Source organism: Coregonus clupeaformis, unplaced genomic scaffold, assembly GCF_020615455.1.
Source record: "Coregonus clupeaformis isolate EN_2021a unplaced genomic scaffold, ASM2061545v1 scaf2428, whole genome shotgun sequence".
NCBI classification, from domain to species: Eukaryota; Metazoa; Chordata; class Actinopteri; order Salmoniformes; family Salmonidae; genus Coregonus; species Coregonus clupeaformis.
Window position 1 is genome coordinate 1 of NW_025535882.1, and position 24,345 is coordinate 24,345.

The 24,345-nt window shown below is 40.6% G+C and overlaps 3 non-coding genes across 3 annotated transcripts; all 3 read left to right on the forward strand.

The window, feature by feature from the left end:
- The first annotated feature begins 10,484 nt into the window (after positions 1-10,484).
- trnae-uuc lies at positions 10,485-10,556 on the forward strand. The gene has a single exon. It is a non-coding gene; the product is annotated as a tRNA-Glu (tRNA).
- A 2,418-nt stretch (positions 10,557-12,974) lies between these two features.
- trnae-uuc lies at positions 12,975-13,046 on the forward strand. Its single transcript has one exon. It is a non-coding gene; the product is annotated as a tRNA-Glu (tRNA).
- Positions 13,047-22,979: 9,933 nt separating this feature from the next.
- On the forward strand, positions 22,980-23,051 carry trnae-uuc. The gene has a single exon. It is a non-coding gene; the product is annotated as a tRNA-Glu (tRNA).
- Positions 23,052-24,345: the final 1,294 nt, after the last annotated feature.

Genomic DNA, 24,345 nt, shown 5'->3' on the forward strand with positions numbered 1-24,345 from the left:
GTGTCTTGTTTTGTACGCTTTGTACAAAATAATAAAATGCAGGACGACAGGATATTTATAAACGTACCCTCTTTATTAACTAGCTATAACGTGCATGTCCATGTGTCTCTGGCCATGATCATCTTAGAATGACCTCACCACCTGGGTGGTCTTAACCAATCATTGCACAGTATGATGCATCCAATTACAATTCAGTATGGTTACACATATGAATATTACATCCCCCTTCTTTTAAAAAAAAGAAAAAATATGTAGAACAATAAAGCGTTTCTTTTGAATATATGCTCTGTAGTTTGAACTCGAGGTAAGTAACCATTTAAACTGCACCAACTGCATCAACATAACAGACAAACAATGATTCAGCATATTGTTATTTTTAGAACAAATATTTCTCAGCAACTCAGCTTTTCACTGTAGCAATGACATCTCAACATATCAAACAAATACAATACCAAAGCATTTCAAGTTAACTTTCAATAACAAGTTTACAGTCTGGAAACTCTTTTAGGGCAGCGATCCGCCTACACCCTTTGACATTTCACAGGTCTAGGACAGCTCTAGGCTTGACCTCTCTTCCTGACCTTGTGTGATATGAAGCTGAGCATGCTTCTGTGTCCAGTCAACAGTTCTTGTGGTGTTGCAGGTAAAGTATGGTGTATGTTGTGTTGTGTCTGTGTTTAGTCCATCCCGTTCTCTTTCAGGGGAACAGTTCATCTCGTCAGTGTGTTGTTCTTTTTGTGTTCAGTAGGTGACGACGATTGGCGGTACACCGCTCCTTCTGCGGTGCGAACGTGATATGAACGTTCAGTGTCAGCTGGTTGGATGACGACTGCTGGCTTCCAGTAGCCATGCTCCTGGATTCTAACTGACTCTCCGTCGTTCAGTGGTGGCAGTGGTCTGGCTGACCTGTCGTAGTATCGCTTTTGCTGTTGCTGTCTCTGTGCACGTTTTGCATGCACTTCCTTGTAGCTGACGACCTCAGGTTGCAGCTGCTGGTTGGTGCTGGGGAGGATTGAGCGAAGTCTGCGGCTCATCAACAGCTGGGCTGGTGATTTGAAGTTGTCAACTGGAGTGTTGCGGTATTCAAGGAGACTGAGGTAGGGGTCTCTCTTGTCTGCTTTTGCTTTGTCCATGAGTGATTTAGCGATCTGCACAGATTTTTCAGCAAGGCCATTACTCTGAGGGTAATGTGGGCTTGTGGTGACGTGTGTGAACTCCCATGCTTTTGTGAAGGATTCAAACTCATTTGATTTGTAACAGGGCCCATTGTCAGATATTAAAGTCTCTACAATGCCATGCCTGGCAAAGGCTGCTTTCAGCTTGTGTATCACAGCTGCAGATGTGGTGCTGTGAAGCTTGTCGAGTTCGAAGTATCTGCTGTAGTAGTCCACTGTTATAATGTAGTCCTCGTTGTTCCACGTGAACAGATCGGTTGCCACGACTTGCCAGGGCCGGTCTGGGATACGGTGAGGTAACATTGGCTCTTTGGTGTTTGAGGGGCGTCGTTCAAGACAGGTGGGGCATTTACCAACCATGTCCTCTATTTGTTTGCACATTCCGGGCCAAAACAAAATGTCCCGTGCTCTCTGTTTGCACTTTTCCATGCCCATGTGTCCAGCATGGATCTTTGTCAAAATCTCTTCTCTGAGACTGGTAGGAATGATGATTTTCTCTCCTTTGAAAATGATTCCGTTGATCTGTGATAGTTCGTCACGATGGTTCCAGAACTCTGAGACGCTCTGAGGGCATTTTCTCCTCTCCTCAGGCCATCCTGACTGTATGACTTTCCTCAGCTGTGTGAGTTGTGTGTCTTTTTCTGTTTCTGCTCGGATCTCCTTCAGTTTTGTGTCACTAACTGGTAAGTTGCTGTATACAGTGTGCACCTGCATGTCCATGCCTTCACTGAGGCTGCTGTCCTTGTAGGTAAGAAACTTCCTGGAGAGGTGTCTGCGACAGGGATGTCTTTGCCTGGACGGTGAGTGATTGTGAAGTCGTATTTTTGTAGTTGAAGGATCATTCTCTGTAGCCTTGGCGGGGCTGCGGCTAACGGTTTCCTCATGATTGACTCGAGGGGCTTGTGGTCTGATTCCACAATGACTTGTCGTCCATAGACATACTGATGGAAACGCTTACATCCGAACAGAATGGCATACAGCTCCTTTTCGATTTGAGCGTAGTTGATTTCACAGTCTGTGAGAGATTTGGGGCGTGGCCGGTGGGTTTTCCTTCTTGCAGTAGCACTGCCCCTAGTCCATACTTCGACGCGTCCACCTGGAGTCTGAGCTCTTTGTTGGGGTCGTAGTAGGCAAGGATTGGTCCTGGTTCTCTCGTGATCAAGTCTTTCACTTTCTGGAAAGCGATGTCGTGTTGGTTGTCCCAGAGGAACTCACTGGACTGCTTTAGCAGCTGACGCAGGGGTGCATTAGCATTGGAGAGGCTGGGTGCGAACTTGGCTAAGTAGTTGACCATGCCAAGCACTGTTTCCAGCTCTGCGCGGTTCTTTGGTGGCTCCATTTCCTTTATGGCTGAGATCTTCTGCGGATCTGGCTTGATTCCATTCGCTGTGAGAAGATGCCCGAAGTAGCTGACCTCTGTAGCGCCGACTGTGCTCTTCTCGGGGTTGAGCCGGACTCCTCTCTCGCGGGACCTTTGCAGCATCGCGCTGAGGTTTCTGTCGTGTTCCTCTTTGGTTCGACCATAGACAAGGATGTCGTCCCACAATTGCCACGACTCCGTCGAGGCCTTCGTACACCTCGTCGATCTTTCGCTGAAACTCGTCTTGGGCTGAGATAATCCCAAAAGGCAGGCGACGGAACCTGTAGCGTCCAAACGGTGTGTTGAACGTTGTGAGCTTAGATGACTCTTCTGTGAGCTTGATAGCCCAGTAGCCTGATCTGGCGTCCATGACACTGAAGTAGCGTGCGCCCGCTAGCTTGTGTGTGATGCCATCTAGCGTCGGTAAGGGGTAATGGGGGCGTTTGATAGCCTTGTTCAAGTCTCTTGGGTCGAGACATACTCTGAGCTTGCCTGTGCGTGGTTTCTCCACCACCACTAACGCGTTGACCCAATCCGTCGGTTCTGTAACCTTGGTGACGATGTCAGATTGCTCCATGCTCTCCAACTCTTTCTTCAGACGGGCGCGGAGAGCAAGTGGAATCTTTCTCGGTGGGTAGACCACAGGGGTTGCGTCTGGGTCAAGGTGAATGGTACATTCTCCTGGGAATAGTCCTATTCCTGTAAAAACATCAGCAAACTCCTCCATGACATTCTCTATCTCTACTGGTGCTGTCACTGATAAAACTAGCTTGATAAGGTCCATGTCTAAACATGCTTTAAGACCTAGCACTGCAGGTGCTCGAGTGTCAACAACGTAAAAGTCCAACATCATGTCCCTTTCCTTGTATTTGCATTTGAGAGTGCATGTGCCTTTTACTGGGAGCTGTTCACCACCATAACCAGTCAGTCTGCGCGTGGTGGGCTGTAGCTCACACTCAGATGTCAAGCTTCTGTACTTACTCAGAGGAATAATGTTTACTTGTGCACCAGTGTCTAGTTTGAATTTTAGCTCTGTGCCTTGTCTTCCTATCTCAATGTCAGCAAAGGCTTGCTCTGTCTCTGATATCTGACTTTTCTGTGTCACTGAATCAATAAACAGTTCATCAGCATTTGACTCTTTGATTGACATTTCATCTTCACTCACTGTATGTACTGTTTTTCCACGGTAAACTCTGCACACTTTTGCAAAGTGATTCCATTTTCCACATTTAGTACACTGTTTGCCTTTAGCTGGGCAATTCCCCTGTTCGCCATGCACTTTGTATCCACAATATCCACATGTTTTGGGGCGTTTGGAGTCTGTGTCGCTCTGTTTTGGAGTTCTGTCTGTCTCCGTTCTGAAACATGCTCTCTGGGCACTGGAGGTGTGCTTTGATGTCTGCCTGACTGCGTGCACTGCTTGTTCACGTGATGCGCTCATGCTGCCGCCTGAAATGGTTTTCATCTGAACCTGTGCTAGCTCGTGAGATCTGGCTATGTCGATAGCTTTGTCCAGCGTTAACTCTGATCCAACATTCAAAAGTTTCTCTCTCACTCGCGGGTGATTGTATTCCAAATACAATACGGTCCCTGACCATCTCATCCTTGTTTGCATAATCACAGTCTTTCACAAGCAGACGCAGCTCAGTGACAAACTGTTCAAACGATTCACTAGCGCCTTGTACTTTCTCATGGAATTTGTACCTAGCGAAAATTGTATTGGTCTTTGGCAAAACATATGCTTCAAAACGATCGTAGTATGTTTTCAGTACCTTTGATTCAGCCTCGGTAAGTGTCCATGTGTTGTAAATGTCTCTCCCTTTTTCACCGATCCAGAGGAGCAGGTAGCTGCACTTTTCCTCTTCTCCTCTTTCCTTCAGAGGACCCGTGAACATCAGCTCCACATGCTGTTTGAACTTACGCCATGCATCGGGTAGATTTGTAGACCCCCAATCCATTCGAGGTGAAGGAACTCCAGCAAAATCCATCTTTTAGTCCTTTTACTCTGACACCATGTCTTGTTTTGTACGCTTTGTACAAAATAATAAAATGCAGGACGACAGGATATTTATAAACGTACCTCTTTATTAACTAGCTATAACGTGCATGTCCATGTGTCTCTGGCCATGATCATCTTAGAATGACCTCACCACCTGGGTGGTCTTAACCAATCATTGCACAGTATGATGCATCCAATTACAATTCAGTATGGTTACACATATGAATATTACAGCAGGTACTTGTTTAACTTCAGATCCCACATCTGAATTTGAGCCACTTTCACAGAACAAGAATCCCTCAGCAACTGGAAATGTGACTTATTATGTAGATTATAAATCAAACAAACTTTTTTTGATTGGGGTTGATAAAATATTAGTTAGGCCAAATCAAGTGTGCTTTTTTCAAGTTTGAATGACAAACTTGAGAAGCCTTTTTAAACATTGAATACACTTCAAGTTTGCATTGCTTGATCTGTCAATTTGACTATTAAAATATGGTACGTCACTCATTCTCCAGCAGGGCCAGCGGCACAATGCATAAAAGCGTCTGACTACGGTACCCATGTTTCTATGTTAGACTGCTGGCTTGACACTGTATTTAGTTAACCAAAATATTGCTCTGAAAAAATATTACATACATTTCAGTGTCACTGGCTGGTTCGCACAGATTAATTAGTTCACCGTCTAGGCTTAAACGTCATGTGAAAAACACATTCTAGACTGTTTTTATATGGGACTTTTCCGCAACCTTACTGAGAAAAGAACGAGCAGAAGTGCCACAGGTGAGAGACAAAGCCAGAAGTTCTGAAAATAATTATATAACTTTTAATTTCCACATTGCTTCAAAGGCAGGGACGTCAATTTTCGGTGCCGGCAACGATGGAGCAATTAATTTCAACAACAGACATAATGCAAACCAGCGTTTTATTGACCTTTATCAATGTGCCTGTAAAGTTTATTGTACCGTAGCATCTTCCCATATGGTCTAGCGGTTAGGATTCCTTGTTTTCACCCAGGTGGCCCAGGTTCAACTCCCGGTATGGGAACTCATATCTTGTCATTTGGCAGGTACTTGTTTAACTTCAGATCCCACATCTGAATTTGAGCCACTTTCACAGAACAAGAATCCCTCAGCAACTGGAAATGTGACTTATTATGTAGATTATAAATCAAACAAACTTTTTTTGATTGGGGTTGATAAAATATTAGTTAGGCCAAATCAAGTGTGCTTTTTTCAAGTTTGAATGACAAACTTGAGAAGCCTTTTTAAACATTGAATACACTTCAAGTTTGCATTGCTTGATCTGTCAATTTTGACAATTAAAATATGGTGCGTCACTCATTCTCCAGCAGGGCCAGCGGCACAATGCATAAAGCGTCTGACTACGGTACCCATGTTTCTATGTTAGACTGCTGGCTTGACACTGTTTTTAGTTAACCAAAATATTGCTCTGAAAAAATATTACATACATTTCAGTGTCACTGGCTGGTTCGCACAGATTAATTAGTTCACCGTCTAGGCTAAAACGTCATGTGAAAAACACATTCTAGACTGTTTTTATATGGGACTTTTCCGCAACCTTACTGAGAAAAGAGCGAGCAGAAGTGCCACAGGTGAGAGACAAAGCCAGAAGTTCTGAAAATAATTATAGAACTTTTTAATTTCCACATTGCTTCAAAGGCAGGGACGTCAATTTTCGGTGCCGGCAACGATGGAGCAATTAATTTCAACAACAGACATAATGCAAACCAGCGTTGTATTGACCTTTATCAATGTGCCTGTAAAGTTTATTGTACCGTAGCATCTTCCCATATGGTCTAGAGGTTAGGATTCCTGGTTTTCATCCAGCTGGCCCGGGTTCAACTCCCGGTATGGGAACTCATATCTTGTCATTTGGCAGGTACTTGTTTAACTTCAGATACCACATCTGAATTTGAGCCACTTTCACAGAACAAGAATCCCTCAGCAACTGGAAATGTGACTTATTATGTAGATTATAAATCAAACAAACTTTTTTTTGATTGGGGTTGATAAAATATTAGTTAGGCCAAATCAAGTGTGCTTTTTTCAAGTTTGAATGACAAACTTGAGAAGCCTTTTAAACATTGAATACACTTCAAGTTTGCATTGCTTGCTCTGTCAATTTACAATTAAAATATGGTACGTCACTCATTCTCCAGCAGGGCCAGCGGCATAATGGATAAAGCGTCTGACTACGGTACCCAAGTTTCTGTGTTAGACTGCTGGCTTGACACTTTATTTAGTTAACCAAAATCTTGCTTCGAAAAAATATTACATACATTTCAGTGTCACTGGCTGGTTCGCACTGATTAATTAGTTCACGTTTAGGCTAAAACGTCATGTGAAAAACACATTCTAGACTGTTTTATATGGGACTTTTCCGCAATCTTACTGAGAAAAGAACGAGCAGAGGTGCCACAGGTGAGAGACAAAGCCGAAGTTCTGAAAATAATTATAGAACTTTTAATTTCCACATTGCTTCAAAGGCAGGGACGTCAATTTTCGGTGCCGGCAAAGATGGAGCAATTAATTTCAACAACAGACATAATGCAAACCAGCGTTTTAATGACCTTTATCAATGTGCCTGTAAAGTTTATTGTACCGTAGTATCTTCCCGTATGGTCTAGCGGTTAGGATTCCTGGTTTTCACACAGCTGACCCGGGTTCAACTCCCGGTATGGGAACTCATATCTTGTCATTTGGCAGGTACTTGTTTAACTTCAGATACCACATCTGAATTTGAGCCACTTTCACAGAACAAGAATCCCTCAGCAACTGGAAATGTGACTTATTATGTAGATTATAAATCAAACAAACTTTTTTTTGATTGGGGTTGATAAAATATTAGTTAGGCCAAATCAAGTGTGCTTTTTTCAAGTTTGAATGACAAACTTGAGAAGCCTTTAAACATTGAATACACTTCAAGTTTGCATTGCTTGCTCTGTCAATTTGACAATTAAAATATGGTACGTCACTCATTCTCCAGCAGGCCAGCGGCACAATGCATAAAGCGTCTGACTACGGTACCCAAGTTTCGATGTTAGACTGCTGGCTTGACACTGTATTTAGTTAACCAAAATCTTGCTCTGAAAAAATATTACATACATTTCAGTGTCACTGGCTGGTTCGCACAGATTAATTAGTTCACCGTCTAGGCTAAAACGTCATGTGAAAAACACATTCTAGACTGTTTTTATATGGGACTTTTCCGCAACCTTACTGAGAAAAGAACGAGCAGAAGTGCCACAGGTGAGAGACAAAGCCAGAAGTTCTGAAAATAATTATAGAACTTTTAATTTCCACATTGCTTCAAAGGCAGGGACGTAAATTTTCGGTGCAGGCAACGATGGAGCAATTAATTTCAACAACAGACATAATGCAAACCAGCGTTTTATTGACCTTTATCAATGTGCCTGTAAAGTTTATTGAACCGTAGCATCTTCCTATATGGTCTAGCGGTTAGATTCCTGGTTTTCACCCAGGTGGCCCAGGTTCAACTCCCGGTATGAGAACTCATATCTTGTCATTTGGCAGGTACTTGTTTAACTTCAGATCCCACATCTGAATTTGAGCCACTTTCACAGAACAAGAATCCCTCAGCAACTGGAAATGTGACTTATTATGTAGATTATAAATCAAACAAACTTTTTTGATTGGGGTTGATAAAATATTAGTTAGGCCAAATCAAGTGTGCTTTTTTCAAGTTTGAATGACAAACTTGAGAAGCCTTTTTAAACATTGAATACACTTCAAGTTTGCATTGCTTGATCTGTCAATTTGACTATTAAAATATGGTACGTCACTCATTCTCCAGCAGGGCCAGCGGCACAATGCATAAAGCGTCTGACTACGGTACCCATGTTTCTATGTTAGACTGCTGGCTTGACACTGTATTTAGTTAACCAAAATATTGCTCTGAAAAATATTACATACATTTCAGTGTCACTGGCTGGTTCGCACAGATTAATTAGTTCACCGTCTAGGCTTAAACGTCATGTGAAAAACACATTCTAGACTGTTTTTATATGGGACTTTTCCGCAACCTTACTGAGAAAAGAACGAGCAGAAGTGCCACAGGTGAGAGACAAAGCCAGAAGTTCTGAAAATAATTATATAACTTTTAATTTCCACATTGCTTCAAAGGCAGGGACGTCAATTTTCGGTGCCGGCAACGATGGAGCAATTAATTTCAACAACAGACATAATGCAAACCAGCGTTTTATTGACCTTTATCAATGTGCCTGTAAAGTTTATTGTACCGTAGCATCTTCCCATATGGTCTAGCGGTTAGGATTCCTTGTTTTCACCCAGGTGGCCCAGGTTCAACTCCCGGTATGGGAACTCATATCTTGTCATTTGGCAGGTACTTGTTTAACTTCAGATCCCACATCTGAATTTGAGCCACTTTCACAGAACAAGAATCCCTCAGCAACTGGAAATGTGACTTATTATGTAGATTATAAATCAAACAAACTTTTTGATTGGGGTTGATAAAATATTAGTTAGGCCAAATCAAGTGTGCTTTTTTTCAAGTTTGAATGACAAACTTGAGAAGCCTTTTAAACATTGAATACACTTCAAGTTTGCATTGCTTGCTCTGTCAATTTGACAATTAAAATATGGTACGTCACTCATTCTCCAGCAGGGCCAGCGGCACAATGCATAAAGCGTCTGACTACGGTACCCAAGTTTCGATGTTAGACTGCTGGCTTGACACTGTATTTAGTTAACCAAAATCTTGCTCTGAAAAATATTACATACATTTCAGTGTCACTGGCTGGTTCGCACAGATTAATTAGTTCACCGTCTAGGCTAAAACGTCATGTGAAAAACACATTCTAGACTGTTTTTATATGGGACTTTTCCGCAACCTTACTGAGAAAAGAACGAGCAGAAGTGCCACAGGTGAGAGACAAAGCCAGAAGTTCTGAAAATAATTATAGAACTTTTAATTTCCACATTGCTTCAAAGGCAGGGACGTAAATTTTCGGTGCAGGCAACGATGGAGCAATTAATTTCAACAACAGACATAATGCAAACCAGCGTTTTATTGACCTTTATCAATGTGCCTGTAAAGTTTATTGAACCGTAGCATCTTCCTATATGGTCTAGCGGTTAGGATTCCTGGTTTTCACCCAGGTGGCCCAGGTTCAACTCCCGGTATGAGAACTCATATCTTGTCATTTGGCAGGTACTTGTTTAACTTCAGATCCCACATCTGAATTTGAGCCACTTTCACAGAACAAGAATCCCTCAGCAACTGGAAATGTGACTTATTATGTAGATTATAAATCAAACAAACTTTTTTTGATTGGGGTTGATAAAATATTAGTTAGGCCAAATCAAGTGTGCTTTTTTCAAGTTTGAATGACAAACTTGAGAAGCCTTTTTAAACATTGAATACACTTCAAGTTTGCATTGCTTGATCTGTCAATTTGACTATTAAAATATGGTACGTCACTCATTCTCCAGCAGGGCCAGCGGCACAATGCATAAAGCGTCTGACTACGGTACCCATGTTTCTATGTTAGACTGCTGGCTTGACACTGTATTTAGTTAACCAAAATATTGCTCTGAAAAATATTACATACATTTCAGTGTCACTGGCTGGTTCGCACAGATTAATTAGTTCACCGTCTAGGCTTAAACGTCATGTGAAAAACACATTCTAGACTGTTTTTATATGGGACTTTTCCGCAACCTTACTGAGAAAAGAACGAGCAGAAGTGCCACAGGTGAGAGACAAAGCCAGAAGTTCTGAAAATAATTATATAACTTTTAATTTCCACATTGCTTCAAAGGCAGGGACGTCAATTTTCGGTGCCGGCAACGATGGAGCAATTAATTTCAACAACAGACATAATGCAAACCAGCGTTTTATTGACCTTTATCAATGTGCCTGTAAAGTTTATTGTACCGTAGCATCTTCCCATATGGTCTAGCGGTTAGGATTCCTGGTTTTCACCCAGGTGGCCCAGGTTCAACTCCCGGTATGGGAACTCATATCTTGTCATTTGGCAGGTACTTGTTTAACTTCAGATCCCACATCTGAATTTGAGCCACTTTCACAGAACAAGAATCCCTCAGCAACTGGAAATGTGACTTATTATGTAGATTATAAATCAAACAAACTTTTTTTGATTGGGGTTGATAAAATATTAGTTAGGCCAAATCAAGTGTGCTTTTTTCAAGTTTGAATGACAAACTTGAGAAGCCTTTTTAAACATTGAATACACTTCAAGTTTGCATTGCTTGATCTGTCAATTTGACAATTAAAATATGGTACGTCACTCATTCTCCAGCAGGGCCAGCGGCACAATGCATAAAGCGTCTGACTACGGTACCCATGTTTCTATGTTAGACTGCTGGCTTGACACTGTTTTTAGTTAACCAAAATATTGCTCTGAAAAATATTACATACATTTCAGTGTCACTGGCTGGTTCGCACAGATTAATTAGTTCACCGTCTAGGCTAAAACGTCATGTGAAAAACACATTCTAGACTGTTTTTATATGGGACTTTTCCGCAACCTTACTGAGAAAAGAACGAGCAGAAGTGCCACAGGTGAGAGACAAAGCCAGAAGTTCTGAAAATAATTATAGAACTTTTAATTTCCACATTGCTTCAAAGGCAGGGACGTCAATTTTCGGTGCCGGCAACGATGGAGCAATTAATTTCAACAACAGACATAATGCAAACCAGCGTTGTATTGACCTTTATCAATGTGCCTGTAAAGTTTATTGTACCGTAGCATCTTCCCATATGGTCTAGAGGTTAGGATTCCTGGTTTTCACCCAGCTGGCCCGGGTTCAACTCCCGGTATGGGAACTCATATCTTGTCATTTGGCAGGTACTTGTTTAACTTCAGATACCACATCTGAATTTGAGCCACTTTCACAGAACAAGAATCCCTCAGCAACTGGAAATGTGACTTATTATGTAGATTATAAATCAAACAAACTTTTTTTGATTGGGGTTGATAAAATATTAGTTAGGCCAAATCAAGTGTGCTTTTTTCAAGTTTGAATGACAAACTTGAGAAGCCTTTTTAAACATTGAATACACTTCAAGTTTGCATTGCTTGCTCTGTCAATTTTACAATTAAAATATGGTGCGTCACTCATTCTCCAGCAGGGCCAGCGGCATAATGGATAAAGCGTCTGACTACGGTACCCAAGTTTCTATGTTAGACTGCTGGCTTGACACTTTATTTAGTTAACCAAAATCTTGCTTCGAAAAATATTACATACATTTCAGTGTCACTGGCTGGTTCGCACTGATTAATTAGTTCACGTTTAGGCTAAAACGTCATGTGAAAAACACATTCTAGACTGTTTTTATATGGGACTTTTCCGCAATCTTACTGAGAAAAGAACGAGCAGAGGTGCCACAGGTGAGAGACAAAGCCAGAAGTTCTGAAAATAATTATAGAACTTTTAATTTCCACATTGCTTCAAAGGCAGGGACGTCAATTTTCGGTGCCGGCAAAGATGGAGCAATTAATTTCAACAACAGACATAATGCAAACCAGCGTTTTAATGACCTTTATCAATGTGCCTGTAAAGTTTTTTGTACCGTAGTATCTTCCCATATGGTCTAGCGGTTAGGATTCCTGGTTTTCACACAGCTGACCCGGGTTCAACTCCCGGTATGGGAACTCATATCTTGTCATTTGGCAGGTACTTGTTTAACTTCAGATACCACATCTGAATTTGAGCCACTTTCACAGAACAAGAATCCCTCAGCAACTGGAAATGTGACTTATTATGTAGATTATAAATCAAACAAACTTTTTTTGATTGGGGTTGATAAAATATTAGTTAGGCCAAATCAAGTGTGCTTTTTTCAAGTTTGAATGACAAACTTGAGAAGCCCTTTTTAAACATTGAATACACTTCAAGTTTGCATTGCTTGCTCTGTCAATTTGACAATTAAAATATGGTACGTCACTCATTCTCCAGCAGGGCCAGCGGCACAATGCATAAAGCGTCTGACTACGGTACCCAAGTTTCGATGTTAGACTGCTGGCTTGACACTGTATTTAGTTAACCAAAATCTTGCTCTGAAAAATATTACATACATTTCAGTGTCACTGGCTGGTTCGCACAGATTAATTAGTTCACCGTCTAGGCTAAAACGTCATGTGAAAAACACATTCTAGACTGTTTTTATATGGGACTTTTCCGCAACCTTACTGAGAAAAGAACGAGCAGAAGTGCCACAGGTGAGAGACAAAGCCAGAAGTTCTGAAAATAATTATAGAACTTTTAATTTCCACATTGCTTCAAAGGCAGGGACGTAAATTTTCGGTGCAGGCAACGATGGAGCAATTAATTTCAACAGCAGACATAATGCAAACCAGCGTTTTATTGACCTTTATCAATGTGCCTGTAAAGTTTATTGAACCGTAGCATCTTCCTATATGGTCTAGCGGTTAGGATTCCTGGTTTTCACCCAGGTGGCCCAGGTTCAACTCCCGGTATGGGAACTCATATCTTGTCATTTGGCAGGTACTTGTTTAACTTCAGATCCCACATCTGAATTTGAGCCACTTTCACAGAACAAGAATCCCTCAGCAACTGGAAATGTGACTTATTATGTAGATTATAAATCAAACAAACTTTTTTTGATTGGGGTTGATAAAATATTAGTTAGGCCAAATCAAGTGTGCTTTTTTCAAGTTTGAATGACAAACTTGAGAAGCCTTTTTAAACATTGAATACACTTCAAGTTTGCATTGCTTGATCTGTCAATTTGACTATTAAAATATGGTACGTCACTCATTCTCCAGCAGGGCCAGCGGCACAATGCATAAAGCGTCTGACTACGGTACCCATGTTTCTATGTTAGACTGCTGGCTTGACACTGTATTTAGTTAACCAAAATATTGCTCTGAAAAATATTACATACATTTCAGTGTCACTGGCTGGTTCGCACAGATTAATTAGTTCACCGTCTAGGCTTAAACGTCATGTGAAAAACACATTCTAGACTGTTTTTATATGGGACTTTTCCGCAACCTTACTGAGAAAAGAACGAGCAGAAGTGCCACAGGTGAGAGACAAAGCCAGAAGTTCTGAAAATAATTATATAACTTTTTAATTTCCACATTGCTTCAAAGGCAGGGACGTCAATTTTCGGTGCCGGCAACGATGGAGCAATTAATTTCAACAACAGACATAATGCAAACCAGCGTTGTATTGACCTTTATCAATGTGCCTGTAAAGTTTATTGTACCGTAGCATCTTCCCATATGGTCTAGCGGTTAGGATTCTGGTTTTCACCCAGCTGGCCCGGGTTCAATCTCCCGGTATGGGAACTCATATCTTGTCATTTGGCAGGTACTTGTTTAACTTCAGATACCACATCTGAATTTGAGCCACTTTCACAGAACAAGAATCCCTCAGCAACTGGAAATGTGACTTATTATGTAGATTATAAATCAAACAAACTTTTTTTGATTGGGGTTGATAAAATATTAGTTAGGCCAAATCAAGTGTGCTTTTTTCAAGTTTGAATGACAAACTTGAGAAGCCTTTTTAAACATTGAATACACTTCAAGTTTGCATTGCTTGCTCTGTCAATTTTACAATTAAAATATGGTGCGTCACTCATTCTCCAGCAGGGCCAGCGGCATAATGGATAAAGCGTCTGACTACGGTACCCAAGTTTCTATGTTAGACTGCTGGCTTGACACTTTATTTAGTTAACCAAAATCTTGCTTCGAAAAATATTACATACATTTCAGTGTCACTGTATTAGGGATTTATTATTCTCTTAGATTGATGGGATGACTAACTTAGAAGGAGTGCATTCTTGACTGGGCTAATGTAGGTTGTGACACCTGGGGAGGCTGTGATTGATGTGAAGGTCTGTTTTAGTGTGTAAGGTAGGATAAGGATTGTGTCTTCAAATGCTAGACTATAATGTTTCTTTGTGAGCTGTAAGTCTTCCTTTGACATGGGAGTGATGTCTAGGGGAGCTGGCTCTTCTCACTATGATGGGTTGTTGTGATAATCTTGTGCCTGGCTGTAGTGTGCAACAAATGGCGCCGAGGAGATGAGACCAACCCCATGAACCTAGGATTGGCTGAGAAACTTTAAACCACGCTCAAGTCTTTACTCTAATTGGCCAGCAGAGAAGTGGGAAACTTTCTGTCAGGGTATTTGGGTATTGTTTCTGAAAACAATGTGTTAGTTCTCTGAGAATGCCCTGCGTGGTATTACAGTGGACCCGTATATACGAAACATAATATTTACCATTGAAGGTTTTTGCATTAATTAAAATAACTAGTATACCTTAGAAGTCGTCTTGACCTCTTTTGTTCCTAATGCCAGATTTGAATTGACGCAACTTTGACAATTGGTGACCCCGACGCGATCTGGTAGAAGGGACTTTGCTGGGTAATGTCCGGCACATTTGGTCAACTCTTTCATCGAACCGTATGTTTCACAAACTGCCCGGGCTTCTAAAAAGGTAAGCAGATACCTGTTGTTAAATAACCAAAGATCTGCACATTGGCTTTATCCAAATTAATTTTGTGAAACAACTGTCTGATGTAAGTGAACTAAATTATGAAACTATTATGAGTAGATAAGCACAATATTGTGACATGCAAGCCTTTGGTAGATGTGATGTTTAAACCTTGGTACCGTAGAGTATTGTTTCACCGGCACGTACCAGAAGCCTAGGTACGGATAGGATCGGGAAATAGTACTGAAGTCTCCAGGCTAGGATCACCAGGGGTGAGAACTGGAGATACAGGGAATTATTGGCTAAGGGCGTTGACTACTGACACATATTCATCGAGATATGGCCAGGATCAGAGGAGCGCCAAAATTTTAATTGAGTATTGTTCCCTTGACACATATTCAGAGAAATATGGCTAGGTTCAAGGAAGATACTGAAGTCTCTGGACCACAAATGGTGGAACCGTGAGATACAGGGATTAATTGATTAAAGTGTAACGTTGTGGCACATATCCACTGAGATATGGCTAGGATCATAATGGCCACTTAAATTTTAGATAGTGTTACGCTACTGACACGTATCAGAAGGCTAGATACGGATAGAGTCAGGGGGACACTGGGTGTTGTTGTATGCATGAGTGCGCGAATGATCACAGACGAAATAAAATAATGAATAGGGGTTATTAAAAATAATAAACTGGTATATTAAGACGTTTGTGGCTGCCCAAACGGTATAATTTGGGAATACATGTTGGGTATGTGGTTGCTTAAACCATATAACCCGTTAAAAACAATTGGGAACATAAAGCTAAAGTGATGAATTGTGTGACTGAACTAGAACGTTTGAATGGATATTTGAAATATAACATTTGGTGTTTTACATAGCATAATACTGCTTTTGAAATAGTTATGTCGAAGCAATTTGGTTTATTATTTGATGTAATGTTTGACGTTTGACCCTGTAAAATACTGCTTAAACAATTAGACTGAAATAATTCGGTTTTACGTTTAAATATAAACGTGCACCAACTTTAACTAATTAGGTGGGAATTATTTGATTTAATAAATGGACTGGAGTACTTTGAGTAACGGCGGAATATTGGAGGCGCGCTGGGACGAGAAGCAGCTCCTCACAGCTCCTCAAAAAGGTAGAGTTGCGAGGGGAGGGGCTGGAGAGAGCGAAAGTGTGGCTTTTGGAGCCAGAAAAGAATGGCAGTTGACTGGGAACGCATGTGGGTATCTGACGAGAGGGTGTTCTAAACTTGCTCACCGAACGCAGACGTGCGTTGGGTGAGAAAGTAGAGAATATTCACATTTGCGTTTTTGGTAATTTGGCAGACGCTCTTGTTTAGAGCGATTTATGGGAGCAATTGGGGTTGAGTGCCTTGCTCGAGGGCACATCGGCAGATTTTTCGCCTGGTCGGCTCGGGGATTGTAATCGGCGACCTCTCGGTTGTTGGCGCGGCGCTATTGGTCACTAAACTGCCAGCCGCCCCATATGAGTTTAAAGATTGGGGTGTTGTTGGATAATATGATGGCGGAATAAACTGACCATAAGTAATGTTGTTTTAGACGTAATGTGTAATATAGTACAAAACAAATAGAGGGTTAAATTGAACTAATTATCATGGTAGAGCTAACGTAGTACAGTGAGGGAACTTCATTTTGTGTCAGAGGGTAAGATGAGATCATTAATAGTACTATTGGTGGAAATCTATTTATCATTTCAAGGCATGGAGTAACAATCTGCATTTATGAGTGTAAATTCCACGGCTGATGTGTTGATTGAATGGGTACGATGAGTATTTGGTTTGGTAATGTTGAATGGACTATTTGTAGCGAGCGTGTTTAGAGGTTAAATAGAAAAACTAACCTATTCAATAGGGAATAAGAGAGAGAGAGAGTTTCTTGCTGAGGTGAAAGCTACTGCGATTTTCATTTGGTAACGTCACTTGCTCGATGAACTGGGAGTAGTTACTTTGAGAGCATCGCAGATGGTGTGGAGTGACTGGCGATGTCCCTGGTTCGAACACAGGTAGGGACAGTAGACAAAGCTTTCGTAGTGGGGCTATATACATAGATTACTATGTGGATTGTGAAAGGTTGAATTAGATAGCTTAAATAGAAGTATTCTAGAAAAGTCTATGAAAAATATGTTATAAGGTTACCATGCGCTCTCCCCGAAGGAGCAAGGGGAGGGTGAAAGACAGTATAGTTCAAATGTCATTAAGCGTATGCTGACCAGCGATTGCAAGTATTTGTTTTATTAATTAGGGCGTAATCAGAGAGAACAGTTAAATAAATTGAATAGTGAACTGAAATGGGTTAGCGGAAAAGTACAGAATAATTGGACGATTTTAAAACAATAATTTATTTTGGTTAGGATGAAAGTATGCATTGGCTGTTGTGGTGGGGAATAGCGCCAGCCTGTAGTGGGTTATGGATTTGTTACATAAACTTATATTTTAAATTAAAGTGATGGAATAGGCTACAATTATAACATTATCAGAAAGAAGACACAATATAATGTGAAATAGTTATTACAAGTATTATTGATAGTTATTACAGTTATTATCATTGATCCAGTAATGATATAAGGATAGTAGAGGAAGGCAGGGGATTTAATCTCATTTAGGGAAGTTATATTAGGAAGAAAATACAATTAAATGAGGGAACATTTGATGTAACCATGATTGTATTGGCTAAAGACTCAAATATGACATTTACAGGGAGGATAGGAACAATAGAAGGGAAGACAGGTTTTCCTAGGGGGTTGAATAAATAATTGATAAATGGATCATTTGAGATGAGATCACATGTAGCAGAGTTAGGGTAATCAATTAAATAATCATTGTATACTCGAGGAATTTTGAGTGGTTTAATGAATTAGATATGAGGAATTAGAATGATACAAACAATTATTGATGGGTTAAGACTGGGGATATCTATCATGTTTTGTGTGTACTACCATCTTTAGATTATAACTAGGAGAAAGAGATTAGCTCATCTCAGTTAGGCAGAATTTAGGTCATAAAAGTGAGCTATCAAATTGAGTGAGGCCTGGCTATTTGTGATTGTTGTTTTTCAAATTGGGTTAAAATGGGTTCACAGAGCCAGAGGCTGTACAGAGAAATGTGGAGCCCCCATGTTGCCCTAGTGAAAGAACATTCAGAGGAATGGTTACTAGGTAAATGGATAAAACAAGGGAAAAACATTACTGATTAGCAGAATACACCAAATGGGGATCAGTATGGCCACTCCACTGGGAGATATAGAAGAAAGATAAATTGAGAGCAAAAGCCCAGCCCAGTGTCCATCTGGAGATACATTTTAACGGATGACAGGAAGAGATTTTCTTAACTCAGGAACAGGAGGCTGAGTTAGAAGCAATTCCGTTCAAATTATGGTCACAAGGACAGCAGATGTAGGACTAATTAAGGGGGTAGCTCCAGTACAAGTGATTCCTCGATTCGATAATAGACCATACCAAAAGCAATATACTATGTAACCAGAAGCAATAAAAGGGATAACACCTACATTTGAGCATTTACTTAAGGGAGAGGTGATAATTCCTGGAGATGAGGTACAATGAAACTCTCCAATATTTCCTGTTAGAAAGGAGGCACCTAGCGCCGACTGGAGGATGGTCATGGACTTACAGTTAGTTTAATAGAAATATCATTCCCAGAGTTCAATGTGTACAGATCCACATACAATGCTGAACCAATTGAAACCAGAGAACTCCTATTTTACAGTGATAGATTTAGCTAATGTTTTCTTTAGTATCCAAGTTCATCCGGATAGTCAGGGGTGGTTTGGCTTTACTTTTCAGGGAAGGGAAATGGACTTAGGCTAGGATACCTCAAGGCTACTCAGAAAGTCTTACAATCTTAGACCAGGCTATAACTAAGACTTTGGGAAAGTTTGAACCTAGGGAAGGAAGCAAATGTTAGTTTATGTAGATGATATTCTATTGGCTAATCCCACTCAGGAGGGATGTAAGGAGGGATACAATCCAATTGTTAACCTTCCTGGCAGAACTGGGACACAAAGTGAGCAAAAGAAACTTCAACTTTGGTAGAGCGAGGTCATTTACCTAGGACACACTATAACACAGGAGGGGCGAATGTTAAATTCATCCAGGAAAACTGCTATATTTAAATGCTAAAACCGTTAAAACAAAAAACAAATGATGAGCTTTTGTTAATGATAAAGTGCTGTATAGTTTAATAACTCCATTATGTACTGCATACGGGTAAATTAAGTGATCTTATCTATGAGAAGGCAATGGTAGCCCATGGTAAAGTAATTTGGAACTCTAAGGAGGCATACATACATCAGGGATGTTATCCAAATGGTAGAGAGTAACGAGGGATATGACATTGGTAGTGATTTAAAGATGAAGTTTTTTGGTGGGCTATTAGATATAACTGGGTTAATCATAAACATAAAGATTTTTATTCTTTGTTGCTAGACAGAAGACTTAGGTGACTTAAAAAAATAGACTTGTCATGTCCAACAATTAGTCTTCAGGTCAAGCCCGGGAGAGCCTGGGTAGAACAGAGTTTGAACTAAACATGAGTGTTTTTACAAGATAAGAGATTGAATGATTGGATTACTAATTGATTCTGAACTGGATGAAAGTTGAATTTAGATGCCATAAAAGACAAAGGAAGTGGGAGGAGCAATAAGGAAGCAAAAGATAATCTAAAAAATGATAGGCATGGCAATAGGATGATAAATTATATAGGGAATGGTTTAGAAAGGTGGTAATATTGACACATGGGCAAATCATGTGTCAAAGAGGGGGAGTGATAGGATTAAATAATATTGATAGGATTAAATAAAAATACTTAAAAAGAAAAAACAACAATAGAAATTGAGAGCTCAACATGTATGTGTGAAGATAGTTTATTAACCACACCCGTATGTCAGAGGTTTTGTGCCCCACAGGTGAACTAAAGGAGAAGGTGACCCACTCTATCTAACCAGGAGACTGAATCAGGCCTGGCGGGAAGGGCCACACCAAGTACTGCCTTTGCCAGCAGAATAGCTGAGAGATCCATCTGGGTGCATGTCACACACTGTAAAAAGGTAAACCCAGCTACACCTGACGAACAAACACAGAGTTAGGAGAAAGATCCGATCACCACAAGGGTCCGGGGGTTGGCTCCTTAACGAAGATTCCCTTACCCTGTCTGATCATCCCTGTGTGAGTTCGATAGAAGGTGAAGCAATGGGTTGGCCTCTGGCATCTGACATGTTCTCAGGGCAAGGGTGGGGATTCACAGGTCTCCTGACGGTAGGTAGCTGTCTGATTGTGGGGGCCATATTCCTAACACACTCAAACCCTTCTGATCAGCCGAAAGTAGTAGTTAACCTAAAACAAGTTGATAAAATAATACCTGAGCACAGTCTACGAAGGCATGGGAGACAGCTAGACGTAGGGAAAGGGGAAGATTAGGGACTTTAGGGGAGGACATCACTGTATGTGTGTCGCCATGTACATCCTGGGACTATGTAGTTGCTTATGTCGAGAGCGTGGGGGATGTGTAGGTCTCCGTGCACAGTTTAGGGATAGGTGAAGTATTGTGAAAATAGGGAATTACGAGAAATGGCAGTGCGACCCATAGAAGGGTAGGTACTGTCTGAAAGTCTGAAGTACGCAAAAACAGGTTTATCCCCATGCAAGCCACCTGGGAATGTGGTGAAAGAGTCTTGTAGTAACTTGAACTATCAGTATCCCCCGATAACAAAGTCATTCCGACCTAGGTTGCCTACGTTTGAAGTCTCAGGGGATTCTAATTATTTTTCTAGGACTAGTAAGATAGGATACAGAGTAGGGCATCTTAGCTCTGCTCCTACACAGAGAATATCACAACTGAGAGAGAACATGACTAATCTCTCCTTTGTTGCAGCCAGAGGATTGTAGGAACTAAACCAGGCCCGTGCTGACATCTGATGGTTGTGTGGTGATAACTGATTGTGAACTCAACTACATATGTAAATAAACAAACGTGTCAGAGACTGGTGAGTTGTCACGTAGAAAGTAGGACCTCCTCCGGGATCCTTTGATGAAAGGATCCTTTGATGGGATAGGAGTACCTCGAGAGGTTCCAGAACAATTCAAAGCTAGGAATCAGATCGCAGCTGAGTCTGAATCAAGTATTTTTTGGTGATCAACAATTAATAAAAACATAGGTTGGATAAATTATATTTACTATAGCCAGCAAAGATTTATAAACCACACTTGTGATGCAATAAAGGGATTAGATGAGCAAACAGTGGCAACTATCTTAATGACAAGGCAGAATATAATAGCTTTAGATATGCTTTTGGCTGAGAGGGGCGGAGTTTGTGTTCTGTTTGGATCTATGTGCTGTACTTTCATCTCCAACAATATAGCACCGGACGGGTCAGTGACAAAAGAGCTACAGGGGAGTAACTACACTGACTAACAAACTGGCTGAGAACTCTGGTATTGATAGCTCCATAAACGGTTGGTTTGATAACATATTTGATAAATGGAAAACTATTGTTGTGACTATTCTGGGTGAAGTTATAGCTTCTATGGGTATACTTGTTCTTTGTGGATGTTGTCTTATTTCCTGTGTCTGAGGTTTGGTGAGAAAGGAGATGGAGAAGGTGATTTCCCACAGATGGTGAGATAGGGCCCAATCCTGGACTCCAACCAAGGAATTGAGGATATGATCTACCAGGCTTGGTGGAGTGACACTAGAGGGTGTCTAAAGGGGGCCAAAGTATACTTCTCTGTTTGGGTTTTATGTTTTAATAGTCTTATGTTTTGTTTTATTAATCCTGTGTTTTATGGTTTGAAGTTCTTTGATGACTGGTAACAATTTACAAGTGGGGTGTAGATGAACTGAGGGTTTGAATGTTTTTGTATCATTATAGCCTATTAATAAAAGTGTAATTTTTTGTTTGTATTGTATTATAATGAATGACAATCTGTGTTTTCTTATTTTTTTGAATCACACCTTATGAGGTGTGAAAAGGGGGACTATTAGGGGATTTATTATTCTCTTAGATTGATGGGATGACTAACTTAGAAGGAGTGCATTCTTGACTGGGCTAATGTAGGTTGTGACACCTGGGGAGGCTGTGATTGATGTGAAGGTCTGTTTTAGTGTGTAAGGTAGGATAAGGATTGTGTCTTCAAATGCTAGACTATAATGGTTCTTTGTGAGCTGTAAGTCTTCCTTTGACATGGGAGTGATGTCTAGGGGAGCTGGCTCTTCTCACTATGATGGGTTGTTGTGATAATCTTGTGCCTGGCTGTAGTGTGCAACAAATGGCGCCGAGGAGATGAGACCAACCCCATGAACCTAGGATTGGCTGAGAAACTTTAAACCACGCTCAAGTCTTTACTCTAATTGGCCAGCAGAGAAGTGGGAAACTTTCTGTCAGGGTATTTGGGTATTGTTTCTGAAAACAATGTGTTAGTTCTCTGAGAATGCCCTGCGTGGTATTACAGTGGACCCGTATATACGAAACATCATATTTACCATTGAAGGTTTTTGCATTAATTAAAATAACTAGTATACCTTAGAAGTCGTCTTGACCTCTTTTGTTCCTAATGCCAGATTTGAATTGACGCAACTTTGACAATTGGCTGGTTCGCACTGATTAATTAGTTCACGTTTAGGCTAAAACGTCATGTGAAAAACACATTCTAGACTGTTTTTATATGGGACTTTTCCGCAATCTTACTGAGAAAAGAACGAGCAGAGGTGCCACAGGTTTGAGACAAAGCCAGAAGTTCTGAAAATAATTATAGAACTTTTAATTTCCACATTGCTTCAAAGGCAGGGACGTCAATTTTCGGTGCCGGCAAAGATGGAGCAATTAATTTCAACAACAGACATAATGCAAACCAGCGTTTTAATGACCTTCATCAATGTGCCTGTAAAGTTTATTGTACCATAGCATCTTCCCATATGGTCTAGCGGTTAGGATTCCTGGTTTTCACCCAGGTGGCCCGGGTTCAACTCCCGGTATGGGAACTCATATCTAGTCATTTGGCAGGTACTTGTTTAACTTCAAATCCCACATCTGAATTTGAGCCACATTCACAGAACAAGAATCCCTCACCAACTGGAAATGTGACTTAGTATGTAGATTATAAATCAAACAAACTTTTTTTGATTGGGGTTGATAAAATATTAGTTAGGCCAAATCAAGTGTGCTTTTTTCAAGTTTAAATGACAAACTTGAGAAGCCTTTTTAAACATTGAATACACTTCAAGTTTGCATTGCTTGCTCTGTCAATTTGACAATTAGAATATGTTGCGTCACTCATTCTCCAGCAGGGCCAGCGGCATAATGGATAAAGCGTCTGACTACTGTACCCAAGTTTCTATGTTAGACTGCTGGCTTGACACTTTATTTAGTTAACCAAAATCTTGCTTCGAAAAATATTACATACATTTCAGTGTCACTGGCTGGTTCGCACTGATTAATTAGTTCACGTTTAGGCTAAAACGTCATGTTAAAAACACATTCTAGACTGTTTTTATATGGGACTTTTCCGCAATCTTACTGAGAAAAGAACGAGCAGAGGTGCCACAGGTGAGAGACAAAGCCAGAAGTTCTGAAAATAATTATAGAACTTTTAATTTCCACATTGCTTCAAAGGCAGGGACGTCAATTTTCGGTGCCGGCAAAGATGGAGCAATTAATTTCAACAACAGACATAATGCAAACCAGCGTTTTAATGACCTTTATCAATGTGCCTGTAAAGTTTATTGTACCGTAGCATCTTCCCATATGGTCTAGCGGTTAGGATTCCTGGTTTTCACACAGCTGACCCGGGTTCAACTCCCGGTATGGGAACTCATATCTTGTCATTTGGCAGGTACTTGTTTAACTTCAGATACCACATCTGAATTTGAGCCACTTTCACAGAACAAGAATCCCTCAGCAACTGGAAATGTGACTTATTATGTAGATTATAAATCAAACAAACTTTTTTTGATTGGGGTTGATAAAATATTAGTTAGGCCAAATCAAGTGTGCTTTTTTCAAGTTTAAATGACAAACTTGAGAAGCCTTTTTAAACATTGAATACACTTCAAGTTTGCATTGCTTGCTCTGTCAATTTGACAATTAGAATATGTTGCGTCACTCATTCTCCAGCAGGGCCAGCGGCATAATGGATAAAGCATCTGACTACTGTACCCAAGTTTCTATGTTAGACTGCTGGCTTGACACTTTATTTAGTTAACCAAAATCTTGCTTCGAAAAATATTACATACATTTCAGTGTCACTGGCTGGTTCGCACTGATTAATTAGTTCAC